Source organism: Hordeum vulgare, chromosome 7H, assembly GCF_904849725.1.
Source record: "Hordeum vulgare subsp. vulgare chromosome 7H, MorexV3_pseudomolecules_assembly, whole genome shotgun sequence".
In the NCBI taxonomy this organism is placed as follows: domain Eukaryota; kingdom Viridiplantae; phylum Streptophyta; class Magnoliopsida; order Poales; family Poaceae; genus Hordeum; species Hordeum vulgare.
The window spans coordinates 234,808,598-234,824,420 of NC_058524.1; positions in this window are offsets into that span (position 1 = coordinate 234,808,598).

The window sequence follows — 15,823 nt, forward strand, 5'->3', positions numbered from 1 at the left end:
CCCTGTAGCTCGCAGATTACTACAACACCAGTTGCAGGTACAGGTAAAGGTTACTTGACGCGAGCGCGTTGATTGTTCATTTGGAGTTGCTTCTTCTTCTTCTTCTTCATCGATCTAGGAAGGGGTCTAGGCCGGTAGTCTCGGATAGCAAGGATGGACGTCGTTCTTCTTTTGTCGTTTGTTTTCATCCGTAGTCGGACCCTGCTCTTACTCTTGATGATTATGTAATGTACTGATGTGACTCTGATGTAGCTTGTGGCGAGTGTAAGCCAATTATATATATATAGCTCTTCTTTTCAATACATGTGTTTGTAACGATATCCATTCTTGCGACACGACGAGATGCGCTTCTATCCCTAACGAGGCCTTCATGCCAAATTAAGGATAGGGTCGCATCTTGGGCGTGACAGTAAGGCTGCAGCCGTGGGGTTAACCGTGCGTGAGACCGCAAAGGGATGCAATGTGTTACACGCTAGATTCCAATGGCTTAGGATCGGGGTCCCGACATCAAGCCGGTATTTTTTCGAGTACCCTTATAATTGATTCGACCTGATGCTCAGGTATAACTTGTTTTAACATGCATGAGGATGGTATTTTGAGGTATTGATTTTCCTTGATCAATGTTTGGTCATATCAATTGAAGTGGAATTGAAATAGGAATCAAATTCCAACTCCAAACTATTTATTAAATTTACCCTATTCATCATTTTGCCTATTTGGTGTTGTTAACTTTCTCAAACCAGCATTAAAATGCTATAATCAGATTCTTTGTATTTTTCTAATCCTTTTTCATATATAAATCATTTTCATCCGAGTTATATTTTAATTCCTATGATTTTTACAAGTTTTAGCAATTTCCTGGATTTATTTTATAATAGGAAATCAATTACTGCGTCAGCATTGCGTAAGCAGTAAACTGGCCTGGGCCAGGTCAAACCTGACGTGTGGGGGCCACACGTTAGTGACTCAGTTTAATAACAGGGTTTTATTAGCTAACTAATGAATTAATTAGAAGTGGGGCCCGTCTGTCAGTGGCTCTGGGTTAATTAGTAGCTTTATTAGGGCTAATCTTATCCTGACCGGCTGGGCCCACATGGCAGTGGCTCAGGCCGGCGAGGTCAACGCCGGCGACCAACAGGGCGACGGAGGCTCGCCGGAATCGCGTCATCGGCATCCATTTGACGCGCCGAAGGGCGGAATGGGATCGCGTGGACACGCTGAGTACTTATGTGGTAGCTGGGTGGCCGGAGGGGAACCGAAACTACGTCGGCGATGAGCCTAAGCGGTGGCCGGAGCTCTGCTTAGTCGGGCTCGAGGCTAGGGGACCAGGGGAAAGCAGCTGAGGACGGCTACGGCTTCCTGCGAGCGCGGAGAGCACACAGAGGTGCTCCACGGCGGTCCTAGGTGGCACTGGCCACGACGACGCCATGGCCGGCGGCAGGAGCTTCGGCTTCGATGGCTAGCAAGGTTAGAGGAAGGGGAGCTCGACAAGGAGAGGGGGAACGAGTCCGGTGGCTCACAGGGGTTCGGATTGCTCACACATAGAGGCCGGGGAAGCTCCTGTTGCGGCAAATCGACGCCGGGGAGGTTCGGCGGCCGACGATGAACTTGATGCGGATGGCGGCGCGGCAGGGCGTCTGAGCTCGATTCTTCGCGTGTAGAGATGGGGAGGTGAGCGGTGGAGCTATGGGACACATCAGCTGGGCTAGAGAGCGCCGGTGGCCACGGCTACGATGATCGGCGGCGTAGAGCAGTGCTCGGCCATGGTGGGAGAGGGCAAGAGAGAGATGGAGGGGGGCCAGAGAGGGGTGGAGAAGGGAGAGGCGTGCACGGGGTACTCATCCTCACCGTCTTCATACGCGGATAGGGACGAAGGAGGTGCCTCCAGCGCGAAGCAGGAGGTGGCGAGGGGCGCGCCGTGTCTTCCTTCTCCTCTGCCTTCTGGCACGAGGAAGAAGACTACACGGGGAACCCCCTTGGTGGGCTGGGCCAGCAGGTGAGCACAGGTTAGTTTCCTTCCTTTTTTTCCTTTTTCTGTTTTGTTTTCTTTCTGACATTTGTTCTTATTTTATTTGGGCTCCAAACTAAAACAAGAAAAAGTGAAAATATTGTTGGGGTGTTAGTTGTAATATTTTCTACCACATATAAAACATTCAACATTTTTGAGAATTTGAATTATTTGAAATCAAATATATAGTTGATTTTAGTAACTTTTATATTTAAAATAAAATTCCCAAAAGTATTTTGAAAATATATAGCACCCCTGATATTTTCTTTCCAACATTTATCAAAAATGATGGACTTTTATGAAAACCATTTTGGTTCATTAATTTGTCACCACTTTTGAATTGTTTTGCATATAGAGTTGCTAGGGTTTTGTTTTAAATATGGAGTAGCTAGGATTTTTCTCTTGTTGAACCTATTTGGATGTTGTTTGGTGTTAGGGTTTGGTCATCCCCATTTGTGGAACATCCAAATTTGAATTAAATTGATTTGAATACATTCATGAATGTTTACTAATGCAACTAATTACAAGCTATATTCTAGGGCTGTGACACATCATCATTCGATTTCTTGAGTTCATTTTTAGTGCATTCACTAGTTTTATCTAGAAGCAAGTCATCTTCTCCTAACAAGTTATCCTCATCACTATTGAAATCAAGATACTAAGTATGTGATACCTTGGGGCCTCTAGCCATGAAGCTTGGAGTTGGCGAAAACACGCGCAATCTCGGGAACACCTTCATATTGACTATAATCGGAGTTGGGGTGATAGCTTCTCTTGGAGTGGTGATCAGACTCGGAGCCAGAGACCCATTCACAAACTTGAGCTTGATGTCTTCTTGTTGAACTGCTCTTGGTGTATTTGTCCTTATTCTCCGATTCCTTGCCTCTCTCTGAGTGTCTTCGTTCATAGTGATCTTCTCTACTCCTTCTCTCTTTACGAGGTGACTCATCTCTTGAACTTCGTCTTCGAGGTGACTCTTCTCTTATTTTGTAGGGAGACGACCACTCATTTGAGTAGTGCCTGGACTTCCCACACTTGTAGCAGTTTCGATCACGACTTGATGAACGCTTCTCATCATGTCTTGAACTTGAGCTTCTATCTTTACCTCTACTCTTGTAGAACTTGTTGTATATTCTGACCATGAGGCTTATAACTTCATCAGTGACAAGATTTCCTTTTGAAGTAGCGGGATCATCACATGAAGCTTTATAAGCACCGCTTGACTTGTTGTGGAGCTCATCTTTGTCCTTGAGTGATATCTCATGAACAACAATTCTACCAATAACTTCAGTTGTCTTGAGATCTTTGTAATTTGGCATCATTTGGATCAACGTGCACACTGTGTCATACTTGCCATCAAGAGATCTAAATACCTTCTTGATGATGAATTGGTCGGTAATCTCTTCACTTACTAAGCCGGCAATCTCATTGGTGATGAGAGCTAGCCTAGAGTACATTTCAGCGACTCCTTCACCAACCTTCATCTTGAACTTGTCAAGATGACTTTGAAGCACATCCAACTTAGATTCTCTGACAGAATCAGTACCTTCATGCATATCAACCAAAGTATCCCAAATTTCTTTTGCATTCTCAAGACGACTGATTTTGTTGAATTCTTCGGGGCAAAGGCGGTTGAAGATGATATCGCAGGCTTGAGCATTAAGTTGCAAAATCTTCAGTTCATCAGTTGTCGCATCACGATATGGTTCATGCCCTTCTCCAAAGAAGTTATCTTGCACACCAACACGAACAAGAGCCCAAACTTGAGTATTAAAGTCAAGTATATGCATTTTCAAGTTATGCTTCCAACTAGCAAACGATGATAATTTCCCTCACTAGATGCCATACTCTCCTAGGTTGCTAAACCAATGAAATATAGACCAAAGCTCTGATACCACTTGTAGGATTGAAAGTATGTTTATAGGGGGGTGATTAGACTACTTGACAAGATAATTTTTTTGCCTTTTCCCAATTTTACTTGAGAGGTAGCTACGGTAGTTATAACAGGTTAAGCACACCCTACACATGCAGTTCTAATAGTATTAAAGCACAAAGTAAAACATGCAAGTGTAAAGTGGAGGAGTAAGGTAGGGAGATCAAACGCATGAAGTTGACACAGTGATTTTTGCCATGGTTCCGATAGGTGGCGCTATTGTACGTCCATGTTAGTGGAGACTTCAACCCACGGAGGGTAACGACTGCAAGAGTCCATACAGAGCTCCACCCACAACGGGTCCACAAAGAAGCGGCCTTGTCTATTCCACCATGGCTTACGTTCACACAGGACTAGCCTCACTCACGGTAGATCTTCACGAATTAGGCGATCTCCTTGCCCTTACAAACATCTTGGTTCAACTCCACAACACACAGTAGGAGGCTCCCAAGCGACACCTAACCAATCTAGGAGGCACCACCCTCCAAAAGTTAATAGATGTGGTATTTCAATGAACTCCTTGCTCTTGTGCTTCTGAAGATAGTCTCCACAACACAAATCACTCTCTCACAGAATATGCATGGGTAGGGGAGGTTGATTTGGTGGAAAGCAGTTTGGGGAAGCTAGAGATCAAGTTTTAAATGATTGTATTGGAATATCTTGGTCTCAACACATGAGTAGGTGGTTCTCTCTCAGAAAATGGATCTGGAAATGAAGTGTGTGTTCTTAGTGCTTGTCCCACGAATGAGAGGTGGGTGAAGGGGTATATATAGGCAGCAACCAAAATCCAACCGTTACACACAAAAGTCCAAACTCGGTGACACCGAAGTGTACAACTCGGTGGTACCGACTAGTAATAAAAGTGTGAACTTTGAATATCGGTGAGACCTATATATAGAACTAGGTGGCACCAAAAAGGTGACTAACGGTCAGATGACCAAACTCGGTGGCACCGATACTCAAACTCGAAAATTTTGATTTTGTGTATCTTGGTAACAGAATGTTGGTCACACTAAACTCGGTAGCGCCAGTGCAGTTTTGGTTACACCGATTTGGTGGGAATGGCTAGGTTCTGTCTGAGGTTCAAACTCGGTGGGTATGATGTGGCAATGTTGGTTATACCGAATTTGTGTATGTGGAACTTGATAGAGTGGATATGTGGGAAAAATGACTGAGTGTTTTGGTGGCTAAATTTAAGCATTTGAGCAATCAGGTCATTTGAGTACCTCACCCCCTTTGAATAGTATTGGCTTTCCTATGGACTCAAAAGTGATTTCTCACAAATATAAAATGAAGAGTCTTCTAGCTTGAAGCCAGAGCCAATGTTATTCCTTTCTTGTATCTAGGGATATGTCCACATAAACCTTAAGCCATAGCATCTTTTGAACTTTTCTGAAATATACATGGAAAACACATTAGCCAAATGATGCATATGTTGTGATCAATTATCAAAACCACCCTAGGGAGAAATTGTGCTTTCAAGCGCCTCTGATCCAGGCTATGCTGTGCCGGAGATTGGCTCTGGGTTGAGCCCGGTAGGTTTCCCGACCTCTACTCTTGTAAACGAACAGGACACCATCAATAGTAGGTGGACCAAAATCCTAGTAGTTGAAGAAGGATACAACACAGAGTGGCTCGACCAGAAGAAAACATACCCGCACTAATGCCTGCTACAATAGTTCGATGATGAGGTGCCAGAACACGCGTCCCTCTCTCTTGTCCACTCGAGTCGCTTACAAGAGTAGAGGTCGGGAAACCTACGGGGCTCAACCCAGAGCCAATCTCCAGCACAGCATAGCCCGGATCAGAGGCGCTTGAAAGCACAATTGCTCCCTAGGGTGGTTTTGATAATTGATCACAACATATGCATCATTGGACTAATGTGTTTTCCAAGTATATTTCAGAAAAGTTACAAGATGATATGGCTTAAGTTTATGTGGAGATGCCCCTAGATGCAAGAAAGGAATAATATTGGCTCAAGCTTCAAGCTGCAAGACTCTTCATTTTATATTTGTGAGAAATCACTTTTGAATCCATAGGAAAGCCAATACTATTAAAAGGGGGTGAGGTAGTAAAATGAACTAATTGCTAAAATGCTCAAAGTTAGCCCCCAAAACACTCAATCATCCCCCCCATATCCACTCTGTCAAGTTCCACATACACAAATTCGGTGTAACCAACATTGCCATATCGGACCCATCGAGTTTTAACCTAAGACAGAACCCTAGCCATTCCCACCAAATCAGTGCAACCAAAACTGCATCGGTGCTACCGAGTTCAGTGTGACTAACATTCTTTTTCCAAGATACACAAAATCGGAATTTATGGGTTTGAGTACCGAGTTTGGCCATCAGACCTTAGTCACCTTTTCGGTGGCACCGAGTTCTATATATTGGTCTCACCGAGATTCAAAAGTTCACCACTTTAGTGCTAATCGGTACCACTGATTTGTCCACTTCGGTGTCACCGAGTTTTCTCTTTTGTGTGTAACGGTTGGATTTTGGCTCCTGCCTATATATACCCCTTCACCAGCCTCTCATTCGTGGGAGAAGCATTCAGAACACACACTTCATTTCCAGATCAATTTTCTAAGAGAGAACCACCTACTCATGTGTTGATACCAAGATATTCCAATACAATCATTTGAATCTTGATCTCTAGCCTCCCCAAACTGCTTTCCACTAAATCAACCTCTCCTACCCATGCATATTCTGTGAGAGAGAGATTTGTGTTGAGGAGACTATCTTTAGAAGCACAAGAGCAAGGAGTTCATTGATCTACCCCATCTATTACCTTTTGGAGGGTGATGCCTCCTAGTTTGGTTAGGTTTCGCTTGGGAGCCTCCTACTTCGTGTTGTGGAGTTGAATCAAGATGTTTGCAAGGGCGAGGAGATCGCCTACTTCGTGAAGATCTACCGTGACTAAGGCTACTCCCCCGTGGATGAAAGACATTCTGGGATAGACAAGGCCGCTTCTTTGTGGGCCCTCCGTGGGTGGAGCCCTCCGTGGACTCTCGCATCCGTTACCCTTCGTGGGTTGAAGTCTCTACTAACATGGACGTACGATAGCGCCACCTAACGAAACCATGCCAAAATTGTCATGTCAACCTTATGTGTTTGATCTCCCTTCCTTATTCCTCTATTTACACTTGCATGTTTACTTTCCGCCGCAATACTATGAGAGCTGCATGTGTATGGTGTATTTGACTTGTCATAACTGTGGTAGTTGCCTCTCAAGTGAAATTGGGAAAATTCAAAAAATAAATATCTTGTCAACTAGTCTAATCACCCCCCCCTATAGACATACTTTCGATCCTACAAGTGTTATCAGAGCTTTGGTCTCGTGTTCATTGGTTTAGCAACCTAGGAGAGTATGGCATCTAGTGAGGTAAATTATCATCGTAGAGGTCCTTACTTCGATGGCACTAGTTTTGCTAGTTGGAAGCACAAAATGAAGATGCACATTCTTGGCTTTAATCATCATGTTTGGGCTGTTATTCGTGTTGGTGTGCAAGCTAACTTCTTTGGAGAAGGGCGTGAACCACATCGTGATGCGACAGCTTGTGAACTAAAGATGTTTTAACTTAATGATCAAGCATGCGATATCATCTTCAAGTGACTTTGCCCCAAAGAATTCAACAGAATTAGTCGTCTTGAGAATGCCAAAGAGATTTAGGATATATGCACGAAGGTACTGATTCTGTCAGAGAATCTAAGTTGGATGTGCTTCAAAGTCAACTTGACAAGTTCAAGATGAAGGATGGTGAAGGAGTCGCTGAAATGTACTCTAGGCTAGCTCTCATCACCAATGAGATTGCCGGCTTAGGAAGCGTAGAGATGACCGACAAATTCATCATCAAGAAGATACTTAGAGATCTTGATGGCAAGTATGACACAGTGTGCACATTGATCCAAATGATGCCAAATTACAAAGATCTCGAGCCAACTGAAGTCATTGGTAGGATTGTTGCTCATGTGATGTCACTCAAAGACAAAGATGAGCTGCACAACAGGTCAAGTGTTGCTTATAAAGATTCATGCGATGCTCTCGCTACTTCAAATGACAATCTTGTCACTCATGAAGAGATAAGCCTCATGGTCAAAAAATTCAAAAAGTTCTACAAGAGTAGAGGCAAATATAGAAGCTCAAGTTCAAGACATGATGAGAAGCGTTCGTCTAGTCGTGACTGAAACTTCTACAATTGTGGGAAACCCGGACACTACTCAAATGAGTGATTGGCTTCCTAAAAAATAAGAGAAGAGTCACCTCGAATACGAAGCTCAAGAGATGAGTCACCTCGCAGATAGAGAAGGAGTAGAGAAGATCACTATGAACAATGACCCTCACGGAGAGGCAAGGAATCGAAGAAGAAGGACAAATACACCAAGAGCAGTTCAAGAAGAAGACATTAAGCTCATGTTGGTGAATGGGTTTCTGGCTCCAAATCTGATCACCACTCCGGGAGAAGATATCACTCCCACTCCGACTATAGTCAAGATGAAGGTGTTGCCGCCATTGTACTTGTTTCCTCAAACTCCCGCTACTTATTTGATTCACCAAATAAGGTTGTCAAAAACTGCTTCACGGGTAAAGGCCCCATGGTATCACACCCCGAATATCTTGATTTCAGTAATGATGAGGACGACTTGTTGGGACAAGATGACTTGCTTCTAGATAATTCTATTGATTGCACTGAAAATGAATTTGCTAACTATCATGTTAGTCAATTGAAATTGAATGATGAAGATAAGAAAGAGACTGAAGGACTAACTTAGGAATTAAAAACTCTTAAGTTAGCTCATGAGACTACTCTATAAGATCATAGAGAGCTTCCAAGAACCCATGAGAAGCTACGCTTCGAGAAGCTCAACTTGGAGCAAGAGCATGAGTTCTTAAAAGCAATCAATGATGACTTTCGAAAGAAGAGTTCTTATTTTCTAGCGAAATGGTTACTCTTGTCTAATTTTGTTCCACAAGTTAAGCCTAAGAACACTAGTAACAAAAGCAAGAAGGTTTCTTCATCTAGTAACAACAATGCTAAAGCTAAATCCAATAATGTTGTTGCTAGTAACTCTATTGATTTCACTAACGATTCTCTTAGCCAAGTTACACTTGAGAAAGAAAATGATTTATTGAAAGGGATTATAAAGAGAGGTGTCTTCAAGAGTCTTGCCGGAAGTAAGCAATTCAAGGAAATTGTGCGCAAGCAAGGAGGATATCGAAAGAAACAAGGTGTTGGCTATTTCAACATCAACGGAGATGTTTGGGAAGAAGGTCCATATCCCACCCCCAAGTTTGTTCCCCAAGAGGAGAAGTCCACTCCTTCAGAAGGAACAAGCTCACAAGATGAACTTCCACCACATGTCCACAAAGGCAAGGGAAATCTTCAAGATGACATTGACCTATTTAAAGAAGAACCCCAAGCCAAGGTCGAGTGGGTTCCCAAGGATACTGCTAGCTCTACCTCAATAAGTGCTACAACAACTCCAAGGATTCCCATCAATTTGATGTGGATTCCCAAGAGGAATAACTAGAAGTTCTTGAGGGGTGACTCTGCCAATGGAATTCACTCTTATTCATTTCGGCAAGAACTATATGCAATCAACCTCAACCTTATGCATTAGTTCAAGGAGTCTGATACGTCCATTTTGCATCATGCTTTCATGTTGATATTTATCACTGTATGGACTGTTATTATACTTTGCGGAACCTTACTTATGCCTTTTATCTCTTATTTTGCAAGGTTTATTTGAAGAGGGAGAATACCGGCAGCTGGAATTCTGGACTGGAAAAGGAGCAAGTCTGAGTGCTCTATTCTGCGCAACTCCAAATGCCCTGAAAATCAACGGGAATTTTTTTTGGATTTTATAAAAAATACTGGGCGAAAGAAGTGTCAGAAGTGAGCAACCAGGGGCCCACAAGCCTTGGTGCCGCGGCCTACCTCCCTGGCCGCGGCAACAGGGCTTGTGGGCACCCTGGCGGCCCACTGGCCCCTCTCTTTTGCTATATGAAGGGTTTCGTCCGGAAAATAATCAGGGTGGAGCTTTTTCGTGGATTCTCCGCTGCCACGAGGAGGAACTTGAGCACATCCAATCTAGAGCTCCGGCAGGACGATGCTGTCGGGGAAACTTCCCTCTGGAGGGGGAAATCATCGCCATCGTCATCACCAACACTCCTCTCGTCGGAGGGGAGGCATCTTCATCAACATCTTCATCAGCACCATCTCCTCTCCAAACCCTAGTTTATCTCTTGTAACCAATCTCCGTCTCGCGACTCCGATTGGTACTTGTAAGGTTGCTAGTAGTGTTGATTATTCTTTGTAGTTGATGCTAGTTGGATTACTTGGTGGAAGAGTTTATGTTCAGATCCTTGATGCTATTCATTACACCTTTGATCATGATTAGTATTATGCTTTGTGAGTAGTTACTTTTGTTCCTGAGGACATGGGATAAGTCATGCTAATAATAGTCATGTGAATTTGGTATTCGTTCGGTATTTTGATATGATGTATGTTGTTTTTCCTCTAGTGGTGTTATGTGAACGTCGACTACATAACACTTCACCATATTTGGGCCTAGAGGAAGGCATTGGGGAGTAGTAAGTAGATGATGGGTTGCTGGAGTGACACAAGCTTAAACCCCAGTCTATGCGTTGCTTCCTAAGGGGCTGATTTGGATCCACTAGTTTAATGCTATGGTTAGACGTTGTCTTAATTCTTCTTTCGTAGTTGCGGATGGTTGAGAGAGAGGTTAATCATAAGCGGGATGCTTGTCCAAGTAAGGGCAGTACCCAAGCGCCGGTCCACCCACATATCAAACTATCAAAGTAACGAACGTGAATCACATGAACATGATGAAACTAGCATGACAGAAATTCCCCTGTGTCCTCGGGAGTGTTTTTCCTCTTATAAGACTTTGTTCAGGCTTGTCCCTTGGTACAAAAGGGATTGGGCCACTTGCTGCACCGTTGCTACTACTTGTTACTTGTCACTTTTCGCTCGATACGTTTCACCTCGCTACATCATCACTTGTTACCGCTACTTTCACTGCTTGCAGTTATTACCTTGCTGAAAACCGTTTATCACAGCCTTCTCCTCCTCGTTGGGTTCGACACTCTTACTTATCGAAAGGACTACGATTGATCCACTATACTTGTGGGTCATCAGAGTCACACATTCCCTCAAAGGTAAGCAAGGAACTAGGTAATTGATATGTCTCCATCGTATCTATAATTTTGGATTGTTTCATGCCAATATTCTACAACTTTCATATACTTTTCGCAACTTTTTGTACTATTTTTGGGACTAACATATTGATCCAGTGCCCAGTGCCAGTCCCTGTTTGTTGCAAGTTTTTTGTTTCGCAAAATATCCATACCAAACGAAGTCCAAACACAATAAAAATTTACGGGGATTTTTTTTGGAATATTTATGATTTTTGGGAAGAAGAATCAACGCGAGACGGTGCACGGAGTGCCCACAAGCCCACCAGCCGCGGCCAGGGGCTGGTCCCGCGTTTGGCAGGATAGTGGCCACTCCTTAAGGCGGTTGGTGCCCTTCCTTTCCCGCAAAAAATATAATATCCGGAACAACATCGTGTTAAAATTTCAGCCCAATCGGAGTTACGGATCTCCGGGAATTTAAGAAACGGTGAAACGCAGAATCTGGGAGCGCAGAAACAGAAGGACATAGAGAGAGAGATCCAATCTCGGAGGGGCACTCGCCCCTCCGCCGCCATGGAGACCATGGAGCAGAGGTGAAACCCTTCTCCCATCTAGGGAGGAGGTCACGGAAGAAGAAGTAGGAGGGGGGCTCTCTCCCCCTCTCTCCCGGCGGCGCCGGAACGCCGCCCGGGGCATCATCGTGTGACGGCGATCTACACCAACACCTCCGTCATCTTCACCAACATCTCCATCATCTTCCCCCATCTATATTCAGCGGTTCACTCTCCCGCAACCCGCTGTACCCTCTACTTGAACATGGTGCTTTATGCTACATATTATTATCCAATTATCTGTTGCTATCCTATGATGTCTGAGTAGATTATAATTGTCCGATCGGTGATTGATGAATTGCTATGATTCGTTTAATTTGCTTGTGATTATGTTGCTGTCCTTTGGTGTCCATCATATGATCGCGCGCGTGGATCACACCATAGGGTTAGTTGTATGTTGATAGGACTATGTATTGGCAGGCTAGAGTGACAGAAGCTTCAAACCTAGCATAGAAATTGATGCATATGGGATTGAAGGGGGACCAATATATCTTATTGCTATGGTTGGGTTTTACCTTAATGAACGTTAGTATTTGCGGACGCCTGGTAATAGTTCCAATCATAAGTGCATAGAATTCCAAGTAAGGGATGACATGCTAGCAGAGGCCTCTCCCACATGATACTTGCTATTGATCTAGTAATGTAGTCAATTGCTTAGGGACAATTCCGCAACTCCTACCACCACTTTTCCACACACGTTAGACATTCTTAGTTGTTTCTTTATCTAACCGGCCCCTAGTTTTATTTACATGTTCTTTAATTTCTTGCAAGCCTATCCTATCACTCCTACAAAGTACTTCTAGTTCCATACTTGTTCTAGGTAAAGCAAACATCAAGTGTGCGTAGAGTTGTGTCGGTGGTCGATAGAACTTGAGGGAATATTTGTCCTAACTTTAGCTCCTCGTTGGGTTCGACACTCTTACTTATCGAGAAAGGCTACAATTGATCCCCTATACTTGTGGGTTATCAAGACCTTTTTCTGGCCCCGTTGCCGGGGAGCAATAGCGTGGGGTGAATATCCTCGTGTGTGCTTGTTTGCTGTATCACTAAGTAGATTTATTTTCTGTTCTAAGTTGTTCTATATCTTTAGTTATGGATATGGAACACGAAATACCAAAAAAATTAGCTGTACTTGCTACTCATGGAGATGGGGAACCTCCTAAAACCCTCGAGGCTCGTTATGTGGAAAATATTATGCACTTCTTTAATAATCCTGAGAAAGCCACATTCAATTATATAATGGGATACACGTTGGATCAACGTGAATACTTTAGGGATTCTTTTGACTCAAAAAGGGAAACTTTAATGGGATCAAATCCATTTGTTGAAATGGTATGCTTGGGAACTATGCAAGAGATATGGTGTTACTTGTTGCTCTAGGATGAAGGCTCCACACCTTCCCTTTTCTTGTAAATTTAATGATCATAGAACCTTGGCTTCTTATGCTAATGGTATATATGATTACTATGATGTGGAGAAAATAAAATAGTTTGTTGCTTTTATGGGTGCTTATGAAATTGAGACTGTGTTTAAAGGGTGTGATGATAATGATGATGCTCCTTATCGATCTGAAATTTTGGCTATGCTTCGTTATCGTTATACTAATTATGAATATAATGCCCATATTGAACGATTTAAGGAGAAATTCTATGCTGCCCAAGAAGAGACTATTATTTTGCAGGAAACTATGGAAGAAGAAAATGTTGAAATTGTGAGCTCATTAGATGAAAAAGATGAAGAGGAGAGCGAAGAACAAAAGGAGGAAGAGCGGACTAGCTACCCGTGTCCACCTTCTAATGAGAGTAACTCTTCTACTCATACATTATTTAATTTCCCTTCGTTCTTACCGAAGGATGAATGCTATGATCCCTTGGATTCGTTTGAAATATCCCTTTTTGATGAACTTGATGCATGCTATGCTTGTAGCCATGTTGCCAATATAAATGATGCTTATGAAGATGAGCTAGCTATAGTCCCTTATGTTAAACATGATAATTTTGATGAATATAATATGCATGTGCTTGCTGCTCCTACTTGCAATTATTATGAGAGAGGAACTACATCTCCACCTCTCTATGTTGCCAATACGATAAAATTACAAGAAACTGCTTATGCTATGTATTGGCCTTTACTTGGTGTGCATGAATTGTTCTTTTATGACATGCCAATGCATAGGAAGAGAGTTAGACTTCGTCATTGCTTGATATATGTTACCTTGTGCTTACTACTAAATTTCAAATCATTGCTAATTAAAATTGGCTTTGATATACCTTGGGATCCGGGTGGATCCATTACTTGAGCACTTTATGCCTAGCTTAATGGCTTTAAAGAAAGTGCTGACTGGGAGACAACCCGGAAGTTTTAGAGAGTTATTTATTTCTGTTGAGTGCTTTTATTTAGTTTAAAAACAAAAAAAATATAGAGGGGAACTTAAAACTTTTTCAAAAAGAGAAGCGATTGAAAGGTGATGCATTGCGGAAGTGAGGGTCGACCTTGAACACTTGTGTTCATGCTCATGGAAACAATGCAGAATTTTTCATTTAAGTTTCTCACAAAAATAATTATCCCCTTGTACAATTCCTTTGTGTTTTTAAAAATAATGTGCCAAGTAAAGCCTTTACGTTTAGTTTGGGTGATAGTTGTTTGATCACGCTGAGAAAAGACAGAAACTTTCTGCTCACGAAATTAATTTTAATTTTTATTATGGAAGAGATTTTGAGTTGATTATTTTTTGTGCTGATTGATATGAAAATTTTACAGATGTTCGTAATTATTCAGATTTTTTGAGATATGAGAAGTATACGGAATATACAGATTGCTACAGATTGTTCTGTTTTGACAGATTCTGTTTTCTATGCATTGTTCTCTTTTTTGATGAATCTATGGGTAGTATCGGGGGGTATGAACCATGGTGAAGTTGGATTACAGTAGATATAATGCTAATATGAATTTAGAATGAGTTCACAACAGTACTTGAAGTGGTGATTTATTTTATTATACTAACGGATCTCATGAAGTTTTGTTGAGTTTTGTGTGATTGAAGTTTTGAAGTTTTGGGTGAGAGCACGATGGATGAAGGAATAAGGAGAGGCAAGAGCCTAAGCTTGGGGATGCCCCAGGCACCCCAAGGTAATATTCAAGGAAGACTCAAGCGTCTAAGCTTGGGGATGCCCCGGAAGGCATCCCCTCTTTCGTCTACAATCTATCTGTAATTTTACTCGGAGCTATATTTTAATTCGTCACATGATATGTGCAAATGCTTGGAGCATCTTTTGTGCTTATTTTTCCTTTTTCTTTTATGCACCATGCTGGTATGAGATAGTCCTTGGTTGGCTTTATAGAATGCTTCTTGTGCTTCACTTATATCTTTTGAAGTTTGGATTGCCTGTTTCCCTACACATAGAAAACCGCCATTTGTAGAATGCTCTTTTGCTTCACTTATATTTCTTAAGAGCAGGGCATATCTTTTGTAGAAAGAATTAAACTCTCATGCTTCACTTATACCTATTTAGAGAGTTAACAGGAGTTGGTCATTCACATGGTTAGTCATGAAATCCTACAAAAAACTTGTAGATCACTGAATATGATATGTTTGATTCCTTGCAATAGTTTTGCGACATGAAGATGTGATATTAGAGTCATGCTAGTGAGTAATTGTGTATTCGTAGAAATACTTGTGTTAAGGTTTGTGATTCCCGTAGCATGCACGTATGGTGAACCGTTATGTGACGAAGTCGGAGCATGATTCATTTATTGATTGTCATCCTTTGTGTGGAAGTCGGGATCGCGTGATGGTTAACTCCTACCAACCTTTCCCCTAGGAGCATGCGTGTAGTACCTTGTTTCTATGACTAATGGACTTTTGCAATAAGTATGTGAGTTCTTTATGACTAATGTTGAGTCCATGTATTATACGCACTCTCACCCTTCCACCATTGCTAGCCTCTCTAGTACGGCGCAACTTTCGCCGGTGCATTACACCCACCATATAGCCTCTCTCAAAACAGCCACCATACCTACCTATTATGGCATTTTCATAGCCATTCCGAGATATATTGCCATGCAACTACCACCGTTCCGTCTCATGACATGTGCCACCACTTCCATATT